This window comes from Alligator mississippiensis, chromosome 1, assembly GCF_030867095.1.
Source record: "Alligator mississippiensis isolate rAllMis1 chromosome 1, rAllMis1, whole genome shotgun sequence".
NCBI lineage: Eukaryota > Metazoa > Chordata > Crocodylia > Alligatoridae > Alligator > Alligator mississippiensis.
Window position 1 is genome coordinate 440,450,167 of NC_081824.1, and position 21,213 is coordinate 440,471,379.

Below are 21,213 nucleotides of genomic sequence, written 5' to 3' on the forward strand. Positions count from 1 at the left end.
TTAATGTGCACAAATAAACTCCACAGTGCATCTCTCTGGAGTTTATTTGTGCAAAGCACATGAAGCCCAGCCATAGCAGCCTGGGCTGGCAGGGGGACCCAGAAGGTGAGCTTGGCAGCCCAGGGCTGCTCCAGCACGGCTCCATATGCTGCTGTGGGGCTGGCTGAGGCATGAGGGTGTTTCAGCACAGGGCTAGCACTGGAGTGGCTGCTCCAACAGGACTCCACATGTTGCAGAGTGGCTAGGCGGGACACGAGGATGCTTCAGCATGGGGTCTGCCTGCTGAATAACCATGCACTGAAACACCCTGTGCCCCAGTCAGCCAGGGCAGTGTCTACACATGCACTACTGTGAATGAAAAAACTCCACAACAGGTTAAAACTTTTATTTGCATGTCCTAACCTGCTGTGCAGTTTATTAGTTTTGTGTGCCATAATAGAAGGCATGACTGATGATTTACTGCAGTTAGTCAACTGCACAGTAAACGCCTCATGTTGATGCGCCCATTCAATTTGGTTGGTTATATACATTTCTGCTAAAAGTGTGAGCTAATCACTGAGGCTGCTTGAAGATGTGAAAAGAAAAGCAAAACAACACTTTACTTTCAGCTCAGTGTGCCCCTCCACAAAGCACAGCACATGCCTAGAAGAGTCATTGCATCAGTTTGACCCAGCTCGCTCAACTTCTGTACAGATTGGGTGCTTCAGCAGGGCTTTCTGGCACTTTTATCTAATAGCTGATTGAATCAACTTTAGATAAAAGTGCCAAAAAGCCCCACTGAAGTATCTGATCTATACAGATGCTGGAGAGCCAGCTCAAACTAACGCACTTCCTCTTCTGGTAAAGCACTGTTTAGTTTTGTTTTCACATCTTTCAGCAGCCTATATCTGTACCACCTGATACACATACACACCCTTTCCTAGGGAAAGCCAGGAACATCCTGCCAAAGGCGTATACCCATTTCAAGTCAGCACTCTCATAATGGATCACTGCACTAGCTCTAGCTCTGCATTGTGAGTTACCTCATTTGGAGGAATCATAGTACAATTAATTGGTACATTAAAATAGAATTTGCATAGGGGTACTTATGACATTCCCATTAAAATCACATTAGTTCATCATGATTAAAATTGTTTCACTGAGCACCAAATGAATTAATCAGTGGCTGCTTTATTATACCTGTGCCCAGCAGTACATTTCTGAAAGTTGCATTAGGAGCAGTTGTTGTTTCAATTGTAAGATGTTTTTTCAATGACTTACTTCAAGCTGCACAGGAATGCAAGTAATGTAATTTTCTGTTCACCATGTAAATTTCTTGTTAACTACAATGCAATGAGTTACCGATTTACAAGAATGGCTGAACCATTAACAACCAGGTTTGCTTTTCTGTATGACTGAAAATAGACAATTCTGAAGTTTTCCAGGGTATTTAGGTGGGAGTTTCCAAAAGAAATAACAGTGCATTAGTCCTGCTTCTATCAAATGTATTACCATTGTCCCTAATGGAAGTGAAGACAGTTTAGTGCTGAACACTTTTGAAAATCCTTCACTTTTTTATTCTTATTTTTAGTGGAACCCTTTAGCGGTAAATCTTTGGCTGAGTCTGGAACAGGGGAGGATGCAAAGGTAGCATAAAGCTCTTTTCCTGCTCAGGCAAGCTGCAAATGGTGCCACAGTGGAGATAAGGTAACTCTGGTATAAAGAAAGCCACATCCTCTTTTCTTTTCCACAGGCTACTGTCCCTCTGCCAATCTCCAGGAAGTCTCCACAATAGGTCTCTCCTGACTGAGAAGTAAGTTGCCTTTTAAATATTCCTCAGCAGACCTGGTTCATGCTTACATGATCCAGTTACTTGACCTGTAGCTTAGTATTCCCAAGCCTATGTCCAAAAGGGATCAGATTCAGAATCCTAACCTGATACAACCACCAAGTATAGACAAGATGTTTATAAAAATCTGGCCAGAACTGAACCAAAAAGAAAGGGATAAAAAGCTCTGTTTGCAGTTAGTAGTTTCTCACCATTTTTTCTAACTAGCTGTGTGTAATTCTTTCATCTAAATGACTTTGAAAAAAGATAATAACGTTTTGGTCTTTTTCATTTTATTACCTAGTGAGATAGAAAAATGCTCAGGGTTGCTAGTGGGAAAGTGGTATTCCCAGATGAAATGCAGTGTTTCCCCTCCATGCCAAAGTTCTATGGATTAGATGAAGGAAAAAAGATACACTATTATACTAAAATAAGAACATCTACAACTGTGCTCTATGGTTGAACACAACAGGAAATTGACAGAGTTAAATATAAGGCAGTTAATGCTGCACCAGACACCTGGGGCACTTTAATATTTAGCCATAGTTCCCTGATATACTTTGTAACAGATTTCAAATTGGTCAAGCAATTTAGATCCTGAAGTTTAATCTCTTGAACAGTGAGCACTAAATTTCTGGAGGTACCTGAAAACATTTTAACCCTTCACTAAAGTAGGTTCATAGAAGGGAAGTACATGACCCAATATGCTATAGTTTATAAGTAGAGCAGATGACAATTCTATAAAATAGAAATTGGAGTAGTAGTGTAAAAACCAACTTGTGCCTTGTCCTTGACACAGAACTGGATGCATCTCTATATGCTGTGCAGATAGAAGAGTGATCTAACAGTGGGGGTAGCACTGCAAGCTTACCCCTCACCATCCTGCCAATCACTAAAGGTAGGGAAAGTATACTCAGTTTAGTCATTTCTGATATTTCGTATTCAAGAAGTAACTATGAACAGATTGTTTACATTAGTTTGTTTTTTTGAAGTTCTTGGATGCCTATTTTATGCAAACATATTTAAGCATATTCACTGCAAATATTGTGTTCAGTATTCAGGGCTACAGTTTTTCAGTGTTCTGGTTAGACACACAGACTTCAAGCCTAGTCCCTGACTAGGAGTGTAATTCTCAAAATCAGGATTTTATTCAGAAAGACTCCCAATTCATGACAGGGATCTTTCAATTATACTGATTAGGGACTTTTAATGATAATGCAATTGCTTATAATTATGCATTTGAAAATTGTTTTATGTGAATACCCTGTAATATTTGTTTTAGAAGTCACTGTTCCAGTGATTTATAAAACAGTTTTTTCAGTGCACTGCATCAATAGAGTAGTAGGGGAGAATTTAAATAAAAGCATTGCAAATGTAGGATATATTTGTATATTTATAGAGGGTATGACAATTTATGCATCATTTCTGCTGTAGCTTCTACCTAGCTATGATGCAACACTCTATATCTATAACTCAGATATCCTCCAAGCCTAGTTAGTCCTTGTGGATGCCTCAGCCGGGGCTGAACAGAGCCAGGCTGGGCAGCAGGAGCAAGGCCCTCCCTAGTGGCTGCAGCTTAGTGACAGCTGCTCCCTGCACCCAGGCTGGACAGCACCACACAGAGCCCCCCTCCCTACCCTGCAGCAACAGGGAGGGAGGGAGGAGGCAGGGGAAAAAAGTCCCCCTCTAGGGCCAGGCAACAGAGCTGTGTGCCTGGATTGTTCCTGGCTGTCAGGAAGCTGCTGCAGCAAGCAGGGCTCTCTGCCTCCTCCCCACCACCGGGGTCTGGCCATACCCCCATCTGGTCAGACACCCTCTTCCCCAAACCTCTGATCTCTGCAGACCAAGCTGGGGGTTTAAACCCTCTTCAGTCATACTTAGGTCTACCATGCCTCCCTTTCCCCCCTCAGTTCACCTTTAGATTAACCTGAAAAGATTGCATCTGTGCAGGCTCATGCTTTTTGAATATCTGTCCATAGCCTTTAAGGTTGAAAGGTCAGCAGGATGGCACTGTTATAGGTGTTACTGCAACTTTGATCTGAATGCAATTAGTTGATGTTGGGAATGTGGGATAGGGTCTAATACCATTTTATTACTTAGCCCAGCAATTGTGTTGCTGATGAACATAAAGTCTGTGTTGTATCCTCATTTCCAGTGGCTGCTTTTGAATGATTTAAGTAACTTCGGGTCATAGATTAAACTTAACTGGTATGCATCTGACCAAGCTTGTACTGCTTCACTATATTGGTCTCATTGAAGCCCAATTGCATGCTGTGACTGTTAAAGTCACCCATGATCATCAGTGATTTATTTTGAGTGATCCCTGGTGTATCTGTAAAGGTGAAACTTGTGTGAGGTGGTTTGTAGACTGAAGTGATTGTGATTCCATTGAGTTTGATAGTCAGAATTTCAATGTTGTTTTCTTCACTCTTTGCTATAGAAACTATGACAGTTCCCATTTCAACAAATATGGGACTTCCAAATTGCTTGTGTGGTCTTTCAATCACCATAGTCATTCCAGGTATTGAAGGATGGTTATGGTTATTATGAGGTCCCCAGTGTGTCTCTAGTAAGCACAAGATCTCAGACTGGATGTTCTTACATAGATTTACCTTTTTTTTTTTTTGTGCCATTGAAAACCCTTCAAGGTTTACAGACACTACTGTCAATGTTGGTCCTAAGGAGGACTCATGTACTTTGGACACAAGGCATTATGACTGGTTACAGTTGGTCAATTTCTAGGGTCAAATTGTGGTTTGGAATGTTAGCAGACTTCACAGGTATTACCTACCAGGGGTCACAATGTGGTCTCCACTAGCTATAATGGTGAACAAACATCTGAATATGTTGGAAAGTTCCAAATATGGTTAAACAGTTTGCTCTTTTTGCCAATATTCATCAGACATTTGGGTTGTATAAATATGCATGGAAAGCATATTTCAAATACATAAAAAAAAGATTCATTTACAAGAAATTCTGTCATTTAGGTTGCAATTCAGCCTTCCACAGGGGGTCAGTACTAGGTATACACAGTACTGAAGTCTTCAGAATTTTTAATGCACAGCTTAAAGAATGTGGGCTGTTTTGGAGATTCATAGCCCTCATAAACCAAAGCCTAAGAAAGACACAAGAGATACATGGGATTTCTGCTGGTCCTCTGGACAGGAGTGAATTTCACTCTTTGGATGAAAGAAAAGGTTATTAATAAAAGGTTAAACCAGCTTAACCAAAAGAAACAGGCATGCTATTGAATCACAAATCTCACACACTCAGAAGCAAAGCAAAAAGTTCACAAGCAATCTATGATCTGAGCTGTGTTTGCAAATAGTTTACATTAATAAATGCAAATAGAAAACACATGGAGAAATGTATAGTCTGTTTGTATCTAATTCATGGCCAGCAAGTAAAATCTTAATTCTTTAAAATAAATCATTCATTGTTAGTTATGCCGTTAATGAATTGTGTTAGTTCTGCAGTAAGTGAATTTTGCTATAGGTATTGTTCATATTCCAAAGTAAAAAGTAGCCTTATAAAATACCGAGAATGATTTTTCCATACTTGGTCTCTGACAAAAAGAATTTTTGGAAAGTTTGAGTCAAATCCCTTCAAAAGGTAATTTTAAATTTTATACAAAATAAAAATAAAAAACCTGCTTAAAAATTGCACTTTTCTTTAACCAAGTAATTGGGGAGAAAAAAAAAAAAGAAGAAGAAGAAGAGAGAGAACTTTCTAAGTGCAAAGCTTCTGTTTGTTCATGTTGCAGTTTAAAAGCCATATTGGAAGCACTAAGTCATTTTACTATCACCAAACTATCTTTACTTCTTAATGAAAGCTGGAGCCCAGCAGGAGTTTTGCATGTCTGCACAGGTCAGTGGAGTCCTAGTCATGGCTACCACCATATTTTGGAATAGTTACTACTATGATAATGCTTACACAGATCTTTTAATACATACTAACATAGGAACTGCCATATCAATCAGATCATTGGTCCATCAAGTCCAGTGTCCTGGCTCCACAAGTGATCATTGCTACTTCACAATAACTCAAGAAAGCTTGAAGTGGACAGTTATGGACTAACCTCCCTACACTCAGTTAAAGATAAATATACTGCCCAAGACACAGCAGGAGATAGTTTTTACTCCATTTTAAATTTTATGTAATGTGATCATGAATGTCCTCAGTAACCACAAAATTGTTTGTGCCTTTTTGAATTCCACTAGATTACTGGCTTCAGTGATAGCTCTATGAACTTCAGCTGCTCCTGGGTTCAAATGTTTGAGGGTTTTAGGAAAGTTTTTTTAAGACTTGTGTTAGAATTGCAGAGTAAACTAGGAAAGATGTATTGTTCACATTCCAAAATAAAATGTAATGTTATAAAAATCCACACAGCTCAGCTTCCCATTTATAATGCCAAGTTATATTAGTGTCTACAAAATATTTTAAAGATATTTTGAAATATTTTGTCCCACTTTCTACAGAGTATCAATAGAGTTCTCTCTGAAGCAACAGCATTCACCTATCAACATTCACTCTTTGTTAGTGTGAATAAGCAGTGAATTAATATTTAAGTCGAAGATTTTCAAAAGCATAATCAACTGTTAAATGCCTAACTCCCACTGAAAGTCAACAGAAATAGGCAAATTTTACATCTTTCATCATTTCTCCCAGATGATTGATTATGATGCTATGGCATAATGGATATAACTATCCCTGTTGATAGGAGTTTTAAACCAGGAGATAGTAACTGCATCGGGCTTATCACATTATTCTCTGTTTCCTATGGGACGTGCCATCAGACAAATGCTGAATTTTAATAGTGAGAGGCTTGTTTCAACAGTATGTCCAAATGCCAGAATGACATGTAACCAGAATGAAAGAGGAGCATTCAACTGTTTAATCTATTAGTAGTCATGCCAGAAATGTGCTTTAACCCTTAAAAAAAATCCTCCAACATATCTCTGGTTACAAAATATAATATGATATCATCCTATTCTCCACAGCATAGTGCAATTCATAGCAGTAAATGTGCTTTGCTTCACTATATTATTAGCCGTCTTGCTGCAATGCAGTATGTTGCACAGAGTTACTCTAGTGTATACAACACTGGCCTGTCTATCCTCTGAATTTTCAAAGTAAATGCTCATTATCTTGAAACGGTAATAACACTACTTTTCAATATATGACATAAACAGCAATCATAGAGTTAACAAAACCTGTGGCTGCCAGCCAAATTGTACACTGAGCACAATTATTCGAGCCATTAATTAGAGTATAGAGTTTACTCTTGAGATCTCTGATTAAAATTTATGCTGAAAGATAACTTTGGGGTTGGAATGAAAACAGACATTTTAAATGCGCCCAAGTGCTGTACTTTTAAAGTATAGTTGATAAGACTGACAGAGTATTACTGCTGGAATAGGAATACGTTGAAGCAGTCTTCATGTGAAATGGTATCTGACTGACTGACTATAGGATTTTCTCATCTAGTAAAGGTATATGTATGTTTACATAGTTTGAGACAGACCTCTGACTAGCCATATGTTGCTTCTCAACATCATAGCATTTAATCACCTTCTGTATAGAAAAAGGGGAGTAATAATAAGTCTATGGTGGCCTTCGTAGGGCTGCTATCCTTCTATTCTTAAGGGAAAATCTCTGCTTGGTGTATAAATGCTGTATACAAGCACAATGGCAGATATAGTCAGGCACCTAACACCTACTGAAATCAAACCATCTTGAGTCTTTGATTCCATGTTTCTCATGGTGGTTCCATATTTTTATTCTTGTTCATAAGTCTGGTTTATTTATTTTTAAAGTATACTAAAACCTGTAGAGATCATGCCCCTCATTTCCCAAAAAACCTGTGGAATTGCCTAAGGCTTGGTTACTGTTAGTGGTTAGGCTTGATACAATCATGGGCAGGAAGGGAACAGCTGTAAATATGCAAAGCCCAGGTGAAGACAAGAAAAGCCACAGTTTACACTGGTTTTGATTACTAGTAAGTTTGATCACAGCCAATTCCATGTCTATAGCTAGGGTATGTATTGCATCAGTTTCTGATCCCTGTTCGCTGAATCAACGTCATGATTTTTGAAGGCTGAGGCATTGAAAAGGCCACTGTTTATAGAGGGGGCAAAGCATGGCTCTCCTAACCTATGAATATTCTGGCATAAGGGAAATCCCAAAGCCTATGGTGTATACATGGAAGATGTCCTCTTTCAGATCCAAACCTTCCTCTACTCATCTCTTTGAAAAAAGTCGCCAGAATCCTCTAGTGAGGTGCTACGTGCGTATAGGTATCAAAGTATAAGGCTCATTAGGACCCTGCTAGCCTACAATTTAAGGCATTCATTACAAGAGAACTGCAGAAACAGCAGAGAAAAGTACTTAAATGATATGTTCCAAAAAGGTCTGCAAGAGTCAGGATATGGTGTAGGACACCAGCAAAAGAGCACAGAAAAATTTTGTATTATTGCCAGGTGTACTATGCCCTAATAGTTACAGATACAACATATAACAGGCTGGCCTTTCAGGGCTGGGTCTCAGTGCTAGCCACCCACCTGCTCTAGGCTAAACCCCCACCTCACTCTCCTGCCACACCTTCATGAAAATAATATTAACATCATTTTCAAGGCAGGAGGCTGCCCATTGTTCACCCTCTTGATAACAAGGGCCTAAATACATGCTCCAACCGACCCTTACACATGCCCCACACCTTGCAGCTGTTTCTATGTCACATCCAGTATATCTATGTTATCCCCTCCGATATATCTGTTTCCTCAAGTCAGTGGTTCTGCCCCTCGCTGGGCCCTCAGTGTCCTCACTGGGCCACTTCACTCCCCCGGCCCCCTCGCTGGGCCGCTGGGGTCTTCAACCCTGTGGGGCTCAGGTGAGTGCTGCCGTGCCTGCCCCTTGTACTGGGGCCTTCCACTCTGTAGGCTCATGTGGCTGTTACCATGCCTGGCCCCACAACACTGGGATCATGTGTCCCGCACTGGGCTTGCCTGGCCCAGGTCTCTTCTTTGTCGGTAACCCATCCATAGGTAGGGGCTGGGGTTTTCAGGCCCCCCTCCTTGCCCTTTCACTGGGGTGGTAACTGGCCTGGCATTTCTGGGGGACTGTTCCGCCATGACCAGCTCCAGCAGGCCACCCATCCCTAGCAGGGTGCAGTTTTAGGTCTTACCCAGAACCAAGAGCCTCCAAACCATCCCCATAGCTCCTGCCCTTACCACCAAGATAGTCCAGGAGCAGCTCAGCCTGATGTTGTCTCCTGGCCTCCTCAGCGCAGACTGCTCCCTCTCTTTCTGAGGGCCTGGGTTAAAATGGAGGCTGCTCTGCCCCCTCAGAGAATCCCAGGGTCCTCCTAGGGTCATGTGCTAGCCTTGATGAGGCTAGCACCCACCTGCCAGCTGCTCCACTGCCAACTAGAAACCTTAAAGTGGCAGGCACTGCAGGTGCCCTGCCACACAACACTTATGAGGATAAACTGTATACATTAGGGCCTATCTCATAATTTCTGATGACTACACAAGCATACTTAGTTATTGAATATCTATCTTCATAACTGTTTGAACAGTACTGTATTGCTCAATTACACAGTCTGCAGATGCCTGTTGATGCTAATAGCTTATGGAGTCTCCTGGAGCTGCACAGACAGTTTTATATATTTCCCATATTGTACAAGAAGCTAAAGGTCCTCTCCCAGATTTCATCTCTTACTTCTCAATAAATCAAATGTATGACTGACTTGATTGTTTGTCCTTTCAGCTCTCAGTTTTAGCAGATAGTTTAGGTTGTGGAAAAAATTTCTGAGACACCAATCACTGAATGTGCCTGAGCTTTAGAACTGAATAAAGAAAAATACAAGATAAATCCAATTATATGTTTACTGAATTGTTTTAAGTTTTAAAATGGTACACAAGAGGGACAGAATAAAATATGAGTGAAGCAACATGAAAATGCTACATACTCATGATTCCCAGCCTTGAAAAAAAGAGAAAACCAAATTAAAATATTCTTTAATATTAAACAGTTGCCCTTCTACAGCTGTGACTCCTAGAAGATCATATATATAGTATTAATTAATTAAGACACCCAACACCCATCTTTAGAAAATTTCTTACATACCAGGCCAAGCAAATGCTACTGGATCCAGTATTAACTCTTAAAATGTATTTAACAATTTGTGTGGGGGTACAGAACATGGTGTTACTATTTCTGTTTTACAGGTAAGTAAACTGAGGCATGGGGTAATCAAGTAGTTTATTCACAGTTACCTCGTGGCAGAAACAGGAACATGACCCAGAAAACCTGACTCTCAAGCTCTGGCTTTAACACTTTCTCCCTATGAGACAGATTTGAACCTCCTGCTCTAACTAGTTGTCATTTCATCACGAGTTATCCTATTAAAACCAATCAAATGACTTGTGCAGATAACTTGTTGGAATAATGGGTACTCAAGCCAGATTGTTAAAGAAACGATTAACAACTCCATTCATCAATGCACAGTGGCAGGATCTACATGAGATGCTGCCTGTGTAGTAGCTCCTAAGTACTGCACAGTTGCATTGTGTGTATCGAAGTGTGATGTGACATTACTGCGCAGTAACTCCAATTACAAGTACTAAGTACTTGTCAGCGTATCGTGTAGACACAGCCAGTAGCATATAAATTTTTAGCCCTCTCCTGGTCTTTTTTATTTCATGCTTGGCAGGGGTTTTTGTTGAGATAACTGTAGATGACCTTTGCTGCCATCCCTCCATAAGTAGACTACTCTTGTTCTTTCCAGATTGACTGTATCTTTGTGGTTATTCATCACAGCTATCCATCTTGCATTTCATTAATGCTGCTGTCAGACAGGTGTGAGGATAGGGTTGAAGATCTGAAATATATAAAATTATCTTCTCCCCAGAATGGAGAAACTGAAAGAGGATTCTGTGTGTTTATTGCTTTAGGTCTCCAGCATTGTTTTGGTTGGTTTGGTAGAAAGGAAATGGTCACATCTACACAGCTGGGCCCCACAGCAGAAAAAAATATCTGAAAAATGTTGAAGCAAATAAGGGGCTTGACCTGAGAGTTTCCCTCTAGTATTTCAGTTCTGTTTCCCACAAGTGACAACATTTTTTCAGATTTATCTACACTGAATCATATACCAAAACCAGAACAGAAGGTAGGAAATTACGGAGGTTGGAATTTTTAATTTGTAGACAAAAGACTAGCATTAAAGGGCAATTGTTTTTTCATGATTCATCACAAGAATGTCAGGAAACTAGAAGTAAGGTAACCATTTTAGTCCCCATCTTGCAATGCATTCTCCTGGCACAAACCCCTGCATTTGCATGCTATTGTTTTGTGTAGGAAGTGCAGAAATCAGACCACTAATATATGCATCTAAACACCACGGCTGCTGAGTACTATTCTGTTCTCAGTTAAACTGACACATATTTAAGGGAATTTCTTTAAGGGACGTTGTGTTGCTGAGCCCCACTATGCTACTTTGCATTGTTATATGAGCTTCACAGGTGTATAAACCAAGACATGGAACAGCTAAATGATTTATCCAGTGTCACACAGGTACCAATAACAGTGAATCAGGTACCTGAATGGAAGTTGCTGGAAATGCTCAGCTGCCTGATGTGAAACCGTCCATTTTTAGGTGGTCAAATATGAACTTAGAAGTGCAAGTTTACATGCCCATTTTCACAAACCTCCACTGTGGTATTGAAGCTACTTTCCTGATGGAACTACAATAAATAGAGGAATTCTTTCTATTATATTTCCTCTTGTATCCTATGTGTTCAATAAGTAGAAGGAACAAGATACTTTATACAAATGGACAAGCATTACTTTTTGTACTGTGTATATAAATGAAAGTGCAAATCTTATGTAACTTCAAAAAGGCCAAGTCAAATATTTCTAAATTTGTTGGAAAAATATTAGACCCATTTTCCTGTAATGGGGTTTTGTCAATCAACTTGTAATGTTATGATTCTATAAACCCTTTAGAACAGAAGATTACTATTTTATAATAAAACAGAATGGGGAGTAGTTATAGGACTTGCTAACAAAATCATAAGCCTATCACTACTCTGCTACAATGAAGCATTGGAATCCATCATTTAAAACTGGAGTACCATGCTTCAAAACTTATATCTAGCTGCATAATACCACTAGGGAGAAATAAAATACAGATAAGCTTTGCAAAGGAGATTTATTAGAATGTGCGAGTGAATCATGTAAAAACAAATAGGCTCCCAGAAGATCTGAGGAACTTAGCTTGCCTGCTAAATATCTAGGATTTTTTCTTCTCTTTTTCTTAATAAATTAGAATACATTGGTCAGTTCTTTATTAATCAATTATTAATATTCTGAAGTCAGTGGCACTAGCTGTATCTAAGTCAGAGATAATAAATCAAACTTAATAATGTGATATGAATTTAAAAAACAATCTGTGTCTTGGTAGTGTAACCAGGGTGAGGTGAGCAGGTCACCAGCCCCAGGCACTGCCTGTAAGGGGGCACCAGAATCCTCCCCACCCGCCCAAGGATTTTTTAGCACAGCAAGGGCAGTCCTGGGCAGAGAAGTCAGGCAATGCAGCCCTGCACCCAGCAGTGTATCTGGGGAGCAACTGGCTTAAGTGGGATGGTGTTCCCCCCGTCAGGCAGTCCTGCACCCAGTACATCTGTATCTGGGATTGCAGGCAGGCAGTATTCCAGCCTGCAAAGGATCCTGCTTGGGGCTGCCAGGAGACACAGGGGAAGTGCCAGCCATTTCCTGGTGTGAGGGCTGGGCTCGGCTTCCATGCCTCTGCGGGCTGCGGGCAGGAGTAGGGCAGGTGGGCAGATAGCAGTGGCACTGGGAGGGCTGCCTACAGGGAGGCTAAGGCATATTTTGGGATGGCTATAGTCCCCCAAACCCTCCTTAGCACCACCACTGTACATATGCATGGCTATAAGTGGCCAGAAACACAGACAGGCAGCCAGCTCCATGCAGGTAAGTCTAATGGGGGGAAGACGTGTGGGGGAAGGAATGGATGTGGGGGTGGAGGGCATGCAGATTGAGGCCACCACAGTGAGGGACGGAGGGAGGGAGTGGGCCAGGGGCTGGGGGCACTGCTCAGCCAGGGTGGTGCATGTGACCCTAGGCTGGGGTGGGGAGGAGGATGGAGCTGCAGGTGGCTCGTCCAGGCGGTACATGTGGGGAGGGAGAGCCTTGAGCCCACAGCAGGCAGCCTGCATCTTCTCTTGCCCCACTGGGCTCCACTGTAGCCATGGCGGGGGTAAAGGAGGGTGGGGAGCAGAGAGGGGAGGTGGCATATGGTACCCCACCCCACCCCAGCCCATCTAGGCCCACCCAGGCTCCCCTATGGGGCATGGAGTCCTGCCCCACCCTTAGCAGCAACCTGGTGAAGTCCGGCTCCCATGGGGGGGGGGTATCTCTAATTTTGTGTTTACGCAGGGCCCCACTAAATCTTAATCCATTTCTGTCTAGGATGGGACCAAACAGGGAACGGAGGACCTCCCAAGGAGCTCATGTCACCAGGCTGCTGCCAATGCTTCCAGAGCAGTAATAGAGGGTTCAGTGTGCAGAGAGGCAAGTAAGACTTCCCTTCTCCACAACCCCCCCGCCCCCAATCTATAGTGGTTGTCATGCCCCTTTCCAACCTCCCCTCCCCCTGCACCCCACTGCCCCAGGCAATCAGTAAGATGGCTATGCCTCTGTTGTCTCTGGCTCCTGTTTAAACAATCACATGGTAAAGACATTCATTTTACAAAATATCAACCTGTCTTCCAGACCATCTTCCACATACCCAAACCCTTACCCCATACTAAAAGCTCTCTCACCGTGTATTGTGATCCTCTCAGATCATGTAAGTTCAGTAGATTTGGAGTATTTACATGGCTCAGTATGTACATGGGAAGCCTCTAACATGGCTTACCTATCTGATTTAGCAGGTGACATTCTTCTAAGTCCCTCATTGACAATGATTCTCCTTGCAAACCAATTATAACTGTGGGTGAAATTACTGATTTTCCCAAGAAGATTTATACCATTTTAATTGAAAATATCATAAAGATAATTATGCTTCATTTAAAAATGTACCTCTATAGATGCAACTGGAATTCTTCTTCATTTTCTTTCTTGAATGGCTGTTCAGTGTTACTGTGTTCTACAGGCCCAATCCAGTATTCACTGGAGGGAATAAGAGTTGTTAATTGGCCTTAGTAAGTTGAAGCAGCGACAAGAGTTGATTTATTTTCATAGGGTTTTTTTGGCCTGGGTTGTTATGCAGAAGTAGCTGCTTTGTTTTAGAAGTGACCTGCACCTCATTGGTTGGGAAGGGTATGTTTGTATTTCATTGGTTAAGGCTGCACGGTTACTTGGGGATTAAAAGTGCAAAGCGTATATAAATGCAAGGTATTAATGACACTAATTAATGACACTAATTAATGCAAGTTAATAATAACATGGTGCTCTCTCAGATCTTTTCTTCACAGATATTTTCAAAGCATAGGTAAAAAGGCATATAACTGTGAGAAAGTGAAGTAATCATCAGGTATGCTAACAGGCAGAAAAAATGCAACTGAAATTAAGTTTTTATTGTATTCATGTATTTTATGTATTTATTTACATTTTGAAATACACCTATAGACTCCCTTCTCTAACTATATATTTCAACCTATAATTAAGTGTTAAGCATGGCTCCTATTCTAAATCCTTACACAAATTTAAATATAACGAAAATATTTGGCCAATAGATAGTTAATCCTCTCCTAGTCTGTAAGGTATCTGGAATTATCTGGTGACTATCTTCTTTCTTGTTTGTCTGTGCAGTATATGGCAGAATAGAGTCCTTGATTGGTATTTATAAGCACTACCATAATGTGTATGTAGAGACCAGATAGAAAAATACATTTATATCACATGTACTATAGCATATATAACATTGTCTGGTGTTCTCTACATTCAGTTCTCTCTCTTTCTGTGTATGTGGACCTACAGAAATACATCTAAAGCAAAAAATGAGAACCTATGATCTTGTAGCACGGTGCAGAGGTTTGATTTGTGATGGATGCATGATTCACAAGTGTGAAAGCATAATAGAAATAGGCAAGTCATTGCAAGTGCGTTCTGACAAAGCTCCTCAAAACCCAAGCAGGCCATCATGCATTCCATGATCCAGAAATATATTTTATGAAAGTTTTAGAGAATTTTTTAAATATATTTTGAACAAGGTTTCATATCCCTTTGGCTATTAAGCCATGTGCCCTAGTTGCCATGAGTTTAATAGTACCAGAAGCCATAAAATGATCTACAATAGCTTTTCTGCACTTAACAATTTCAAATTTGAATAGCCAACGGTATAAAGTTCCATAGGGAAGTGACTTTAAAATCCTAATATTTCCATGCATAGAAAAACAGCTATTGTTATTGGATGGAATTTTACCTATTCTGCATCTTGGAAGAGTCAACTATTATTAGTAGAAGTAGTAACAGTAGTAGTAGTAATACTAACGGAAACATTATGAGTGCTGCTCATAAATCAGGACCCCAGTGTGCTGGGCCAGACACTGTACAAATACAGGATAAAAAAGATGGCATTCAAAACACTATGCCTGTATGTCACTGCTCTGTGCAGGACACAATGCTAAAGAGAGAAAGAGACAGATGCAATGTTATCCTCCTGCATTTAAATAAATACTGCCATGACATACAGTAAAGACATTGCTAAAGGGTTCTTTTCTATGCTCCTTGTCCCAAAAAGGGATATTTGCCTAATACCAATAGATAAACTAGAGATTTTCATGTACTGATAAATAACTTGGGTTTTGAAGCACAAGGTCCCAAGTTCTTTCCCGCTGTTTAGCATGAAGATGTGTATGGCTGTAGTGAGTTGTATAAATTATATCTAAAGTGTGTGTGTGTGTGTGTATCCTCAGAATTATTACACAAGGCAATCCCCTATGAAACCACCTAGCTTATTTATTTTCCCTTCCATTTTTGCCATCTACATCATTTCCTACTCCAACTCTCTTGACAGGTTATATCTATCAAGCTACTTACATGAACCCAATTGCTATAGTGCCTGGGTGTCTCATAGTCATCATTCTGACAACATCCCTCTGAAGTAAGAAAGTATTACTACTAACCACATTTAAAAATGGGCGTTGAGGCACAGGGATATAAATAATTGCCCCAAGGTCACACAGGATTTCTGTGACTCAAAGACCAAGTCTTGAGTCACAGTCCAGTGTCCTACCTGTTAGAAAACATTTGCTACCCGAAATCATTCTATTGGACAGCGCAAAGAATATTCTAAATTCAGTGTTATAGTAAAACATAAAAGTGAAATCTGGTAATATGTTTCAGCACAAATATTTTTGTCAAAAAAATTTAGATTTGGTAACACCAAAACATTTCACAAAGCTAGATTGGTTTTGCTGAATTTTTCTTGCAAGAAAAACCCCCAAAAACATTTTCAAAAGAACTCAAAACATTTGACCATTTGAACATTTTCAAAATGAAATGTTTCAGTGTTTTTATTTGGATCAGCTTTTGATTTTAAAACTCCCATCATATTTGCTTAAAAGAAAATTTTTAAAATGGTCAATTCTGAAGAAAACTTCAATTTTGGATCAAACAAAACATTTCATTTGTGGTATAAAGGTTCAAAGGATTAGGTAAATTTTGAAAACGTGGCTATTAATTGATTAATTGTTGGTTTCCACTCTGTGTCAGGGGGTGAATAATGCTTACCTGCATTATCCAGGATAGTTTGAGATTTAATTAAATAATGCTTAAAGGCCTGATGCTGCACCTGTTGGCACAAATAGTAGTTTTCCCATTGAATTCAATATATACAATATCAGACATGATTTGAAAGACTGGATAATTCTTCCTATGGAAGAGTAAAGTCTTAAATGGTTTATTTTTTTAAAAAGCAAAAGAGAAAATTGATAGTTGTTATGGGAAAATTTACAGTGTTCTTATTGCTTTACTCTAGATATTTTTGTTCCTATTGGCTTATTGCATTGTGTGCTATTTGCCTTGCTGCCAAGAAAAGCCTTGGATCATATGCTCTATGAACTGTTTCAGCAGAGCACTTAAATATATGCTTAACTGTAAGTCAATGGACTACTCATATGTGTAAAATTAATAAGTATCTTGATAAATTAGTGAGTCTAAAGATTCAATCTACCTCCACTAAAATCAATGGGACTATACTCATTGACTTAAATAGGCATTACTACAAGTTCTTAATCAATGAGTAGGAAACAAAAAACTCACTAGGAACAACTAAATGAAATCCTAACTCTTTTGGTTAAACTAGACCACATTGCTGACATGCAAGATATGCTAATAGAGAATGGAATCTGCCACCTTTTGAAAGACAATGGGCATGTCTACAAGCCATCATACGGTAATGTTGCTATGGTGCCATGATTCAGGACTTTTTTTTTTGGAAATACTAAAGCACAGTGCAGCAACCACCCATATTGAGCTGCATGGTGCATGGTTAGATTTGGCTGCTATGTCACTGTAGTGGCGGAGTAAAATGCGGGAGCATGCCTCTACCGTGACATAGCTGCCAATTGTGTAGACCCACATGACTGCTAATGCCGCTGCAGCACGCCATACAGCAATGTAATGCATTGCTACATCACTGTAGAGAGACATGCAGATGCACCCAATAGCAATCTGTGGATTAAAAGTGAAGCTGAGAGGCTGCTGAGGCACTGAACTCATGATAAATAGTGAAGCTACAAAGCACAGATCAGTGGATAGAATTTGAACAGAACTGAAACTATGAAATGATCCAGGATTTAAGATTATTTTCCACATCACTAGATGCATCTACATGTGCAGTTAATTTAAAACAATAAAATCTAGAGCGGTTTGAGACAGAGTAAACTACTCTCGGGTGCAGTGTACCTGGACAGCTGCAATTTGAGCTGGAGCAGAGCAGTTTATGCCAGGAGCACAGGATCACCCCAGGTTCTAGGTGGTGGTGTTGGGTGGCAGAGGGGCTGGCTGGGGCGTGAGGGTGCTGAAAGTGCAGTGCAGAGCCATGCAGCTACGTGGCAGGCAGCAGTCTGGCCCCCTGCTGGCTGGGCTCACTGGCATAGGTGGAGGGAGCAAATATTATTTGGGGGGCCAGAGCACACGCACACCCCCCAGCAGGGAAGTCTGTCCAGGGGAAGTGTTGTGGTGTGGCAGATTGAGGCCCCTGTGGTGAGGTAGGGAGGGGGCAGAGGCAGGATCAAGGGTGGGGCGAATGGGGCCCCAGAGCCAGGGCAGGTCGTGGGATGCTCGGAGCCTGGGCAGCTTGTTCTGGGGTACGGAGGGGGGGTGTTTTTGCTGCTGTGCACACCCCGGGTTCAGCAGGCACATGGCATTGTGCTGCTCTGGGGCAGTGGCAACAGGATGCAGAGTCCATCTCGCAGTGGCAGCCTGCCTCTGCCATGTGCACAGATCCAGGGGGCACGTGCCCCCCAGGCCTCCCCCAGGGTGCCTGTGGTGGGACCCCCCTTGAACTCCTGGATGAGTTGCCCAGGCTTCGAGCGTCCCAGAACCCACCCCGGCCCCGGGGCCTCATTCACCCCAGTCCCTGCCCCTTCCTCTGCCCCACTCCTCCCTCACCGTGGGGGCCTTGATCTGTCCCCCCACACCACTTCCCCATGACAGACTTACCTCCTTTGCTTGACAGTGCTGCACCCAGGGTTGCCCTGCAGCCCTACCCGCTACCACTGCTGCCCTGCGTTTGCGAGGGCTAAGCCCCGTTAGCCCCAGCCTTCCACCACGTATACTGACTGCACAATTTACATCTGTGGTCAGAGTCTACACACAGCATTTAACTGAAGTTAATTAGCTTGCCCTAAGACAGTATTGGCCTGACAGTATTAGTGTTAATTAGTTTACTGTGGACTAATACTGTCACACGCATAGATGGTGATGCTTTACTCCACAGCTAATTAGTCTGCTTCACAGTTAAATGCACATGTAGACACAGCCACTTATAAAAAAATTTAAAAAAACACTCACCCCAAGTAACAAAAATAAAAAGTTACAGTGAAGTTAGGAAAATAAGTCTCTGGTTCAAAGGAACAGAAGTCATGGAGTAAATATGACTACTACTTATATATTTTTTCAGAATAGGACTGATCCATCAGAAATTACTTCAGGTGTGCTGAGTAAAACAGTCTTTCCCTCTCTCATTCAAACAAGCACACAAGTGCTCATGTGCCCACACAAACTTGTTGCTTTTAAATATTTCTGTAAGATAAAAACAAAACCAAGGTAATTTTTAATAGAAGTAAATTACTTTTTTCTCAAAATCCTACAGAAATAACCTTGCAAGAATTCTTTACATGCTTTTATCTGTAAACACAATCCATTGTACTGGTTTGCATGCTAACTATGTAGATGAATACAATCACCTAACTACATTACATAACATTAACACATGCCATATCACGCAGAGGGACCAAGGGAAGCAACAGAGACAAAGGAAACAACACAGACAGTTTTAGGCACTCAGGGAGCAGACAGAGGAAACTGGGAAAACAAACAAAGGAGCAGGAGAGGAAACAAACAAGCAAACAAAGCCCAAGACTGAACTGGACTTGAAACAAAAGCCCAGCTACAAAACAATGTATAGCTTTCTAAAAAGGAAAAGAATAATTTGTCAGCGAGAAATGAGAGAAACATCTGTGTTCATTGACTTTTTTCTCACACCCTGTTAAAGCAGTGCATATGGTTACCCCCCACTAGCTTTGACTTCAGCATAATGATCAAGTCATAGGCAGTGGGTCACTTGCTTTGCAGTGGGTGTTATGCAACTTGCATACAAGTACAGTTATGTAAAACTTGCCCCATTTGGTTTGCACGTATTTCTATTTGTTAGACAAGTTGAATTATACATGGCTTCTCACTTCTATTTCCCATTACATTTCAGCTTTGCTAACAGGCAGAATGCAGTAACACATCTCTGAGCTTCATGAAAGTCTCTGCATCACGTGAAGTTTACTAGCAGATCACAAGGATCTATAAAGCAAAAAGTTGTTCAGCATAGAAAATACACAAGGTGACTGGTGTCATCACAAAACCACAGATGTGAACAAGCGTGACTTCAACAATGAGGAATGAGTTCACTTCAAATACCAAAGAGATATTTCGAGGGCTATTAAAAAAAATCATACAAAACTTCTCACCTCTTTTTGTCTTGATCACTGAACATGAGACTAGCAGAGTTTGGTATGGGTTAAGGATAAAATGTCCCAAGAGTTGTAAGGGAATTGCTCTCATCTTAGGTTTTCAGGAGAAAGAACTGACCTGGTTCTGGGAACAAAATTCAGGATAGGATTTACAACTGAGAATCCCAAGAAGAGTTATCTGCCTAACTGCTGGCAGTGGCTGAGGTCTTGGTCCTCTTGTTAGTTTTTCATCTGAGCTTGCATATGTGATCTCTCAGACTCTGTGAATCCTGCTGCTGAGCATTTCCTGACTCCATGCACTTTATGTGGAGCTGGGTGCCTAACTTGGATCTAAAGGCCTCACTAAATGTCAGGCAGGACACCTGACAGGTAGGTACTGCAATATCTAAGTTTCCTTGTAGATTTTGCCTGAAGATCCTCCTGAAATAAACAAACACCGAAACCAGCAAAGAAACAATTAGTGAGTCAAAATGAGATGGCAAGAGCATGTACTGCTGCACCAGTGGCTGTGAGAATCTTATGCCGCCATGAAAGGGGCAAAAGGAAAATTTAGGCTGAATATCCAGATAACTACTTAGGCTGATTTTCTGTGCAGTACAATCTATCAGACTGTGAAATAGGCTCCCAAGGGAAGTGATGGCAGCTCTATCACTCGGGTAATATAATTGCTGTATTTTGTGCCTTTGGTAAAGCCTGAGAGACTTTCTCTGAATGAATCTGAATCAGAATATGCCTTTCTAGTGAAAGCAGAATACTTAATAAAGCTACCTGAATATTGATCTATTTTGTGCAGCTTTAATGCTCCTGTGATCCATGAATAGTCCACATGTTTGTAAGCCAAAGTATACTGTTACAGTTTGAACTATGGCAACTCCCTGTGGCACCAGTAATGCTGGCTGGTTTACCTTGTAAAATATTTTCTTCAGGTCAGGTTTTTCTCTTCTATTTCTTTTATTTCTTCTTTTTGCACCTCATTTACTTTGGCATTTTAGTTTTGCAGTAACTTTTTCTATTCTTGGTTTTGGCCACTGCAACCCTGTCCATGAATCTCAAAATGAGCATTGGCCCCACTCCCAGGTATTTAGAAATTCTGGGATGAAAAAATAAGATAATTCATTTGCTGTATATTACATTTATTGTTATTTTTGGACAGCTGAAGATTGTGGTCAACCTTTAGCATAGTCCCTGATG

General features: G+C 40.9%; 2 long non-coding RNA genes across 3 annotated transcripts in view; one reads left to right on the top strand and one right to left on the bottom strand.

Moving 5' to 3' along the window:
* LOC109281852 (uncharacterized) overlaps positions 1-9,212 on the bottom strand; it is an 83,550-nt gene extending 74,338 nt beyond the window's left edge. The window contains exon 1 of the long non-coding RNA XR_009459162.1: positions 9,037-9,212. This is a non-coding gene — a long non-coding RNA (uncharacterized LOC109281852). The remainder of the gene's footprint in view (positions 1-9,036) is intronic.
* Positions 1,395-20,801, top strand: LOC109281851 (uncharacterized). Of its 2 annotated transcripts, none has more exons than XR_002088643.1 (7): positions 1,395-1,433; positions 1,733-1,792; positions 2,607-2,705; positions 13,298-13,403; positions 14,290-14,363; positions 15,849-15,935; positions 19,764-20,801. It is a non-coding gene; the product is annotated as an uncharacterized LOC109281851 (long non-coding RNA). The 2 variants fall into 2 exon arrangements; XR_002088642.2 differs by lacking the exon at positions 1,395-1,433 and adding an exon at positions 1,444-1,626.
* Positions 20,802-21,213: the final 412 nt, after the last annotated feature.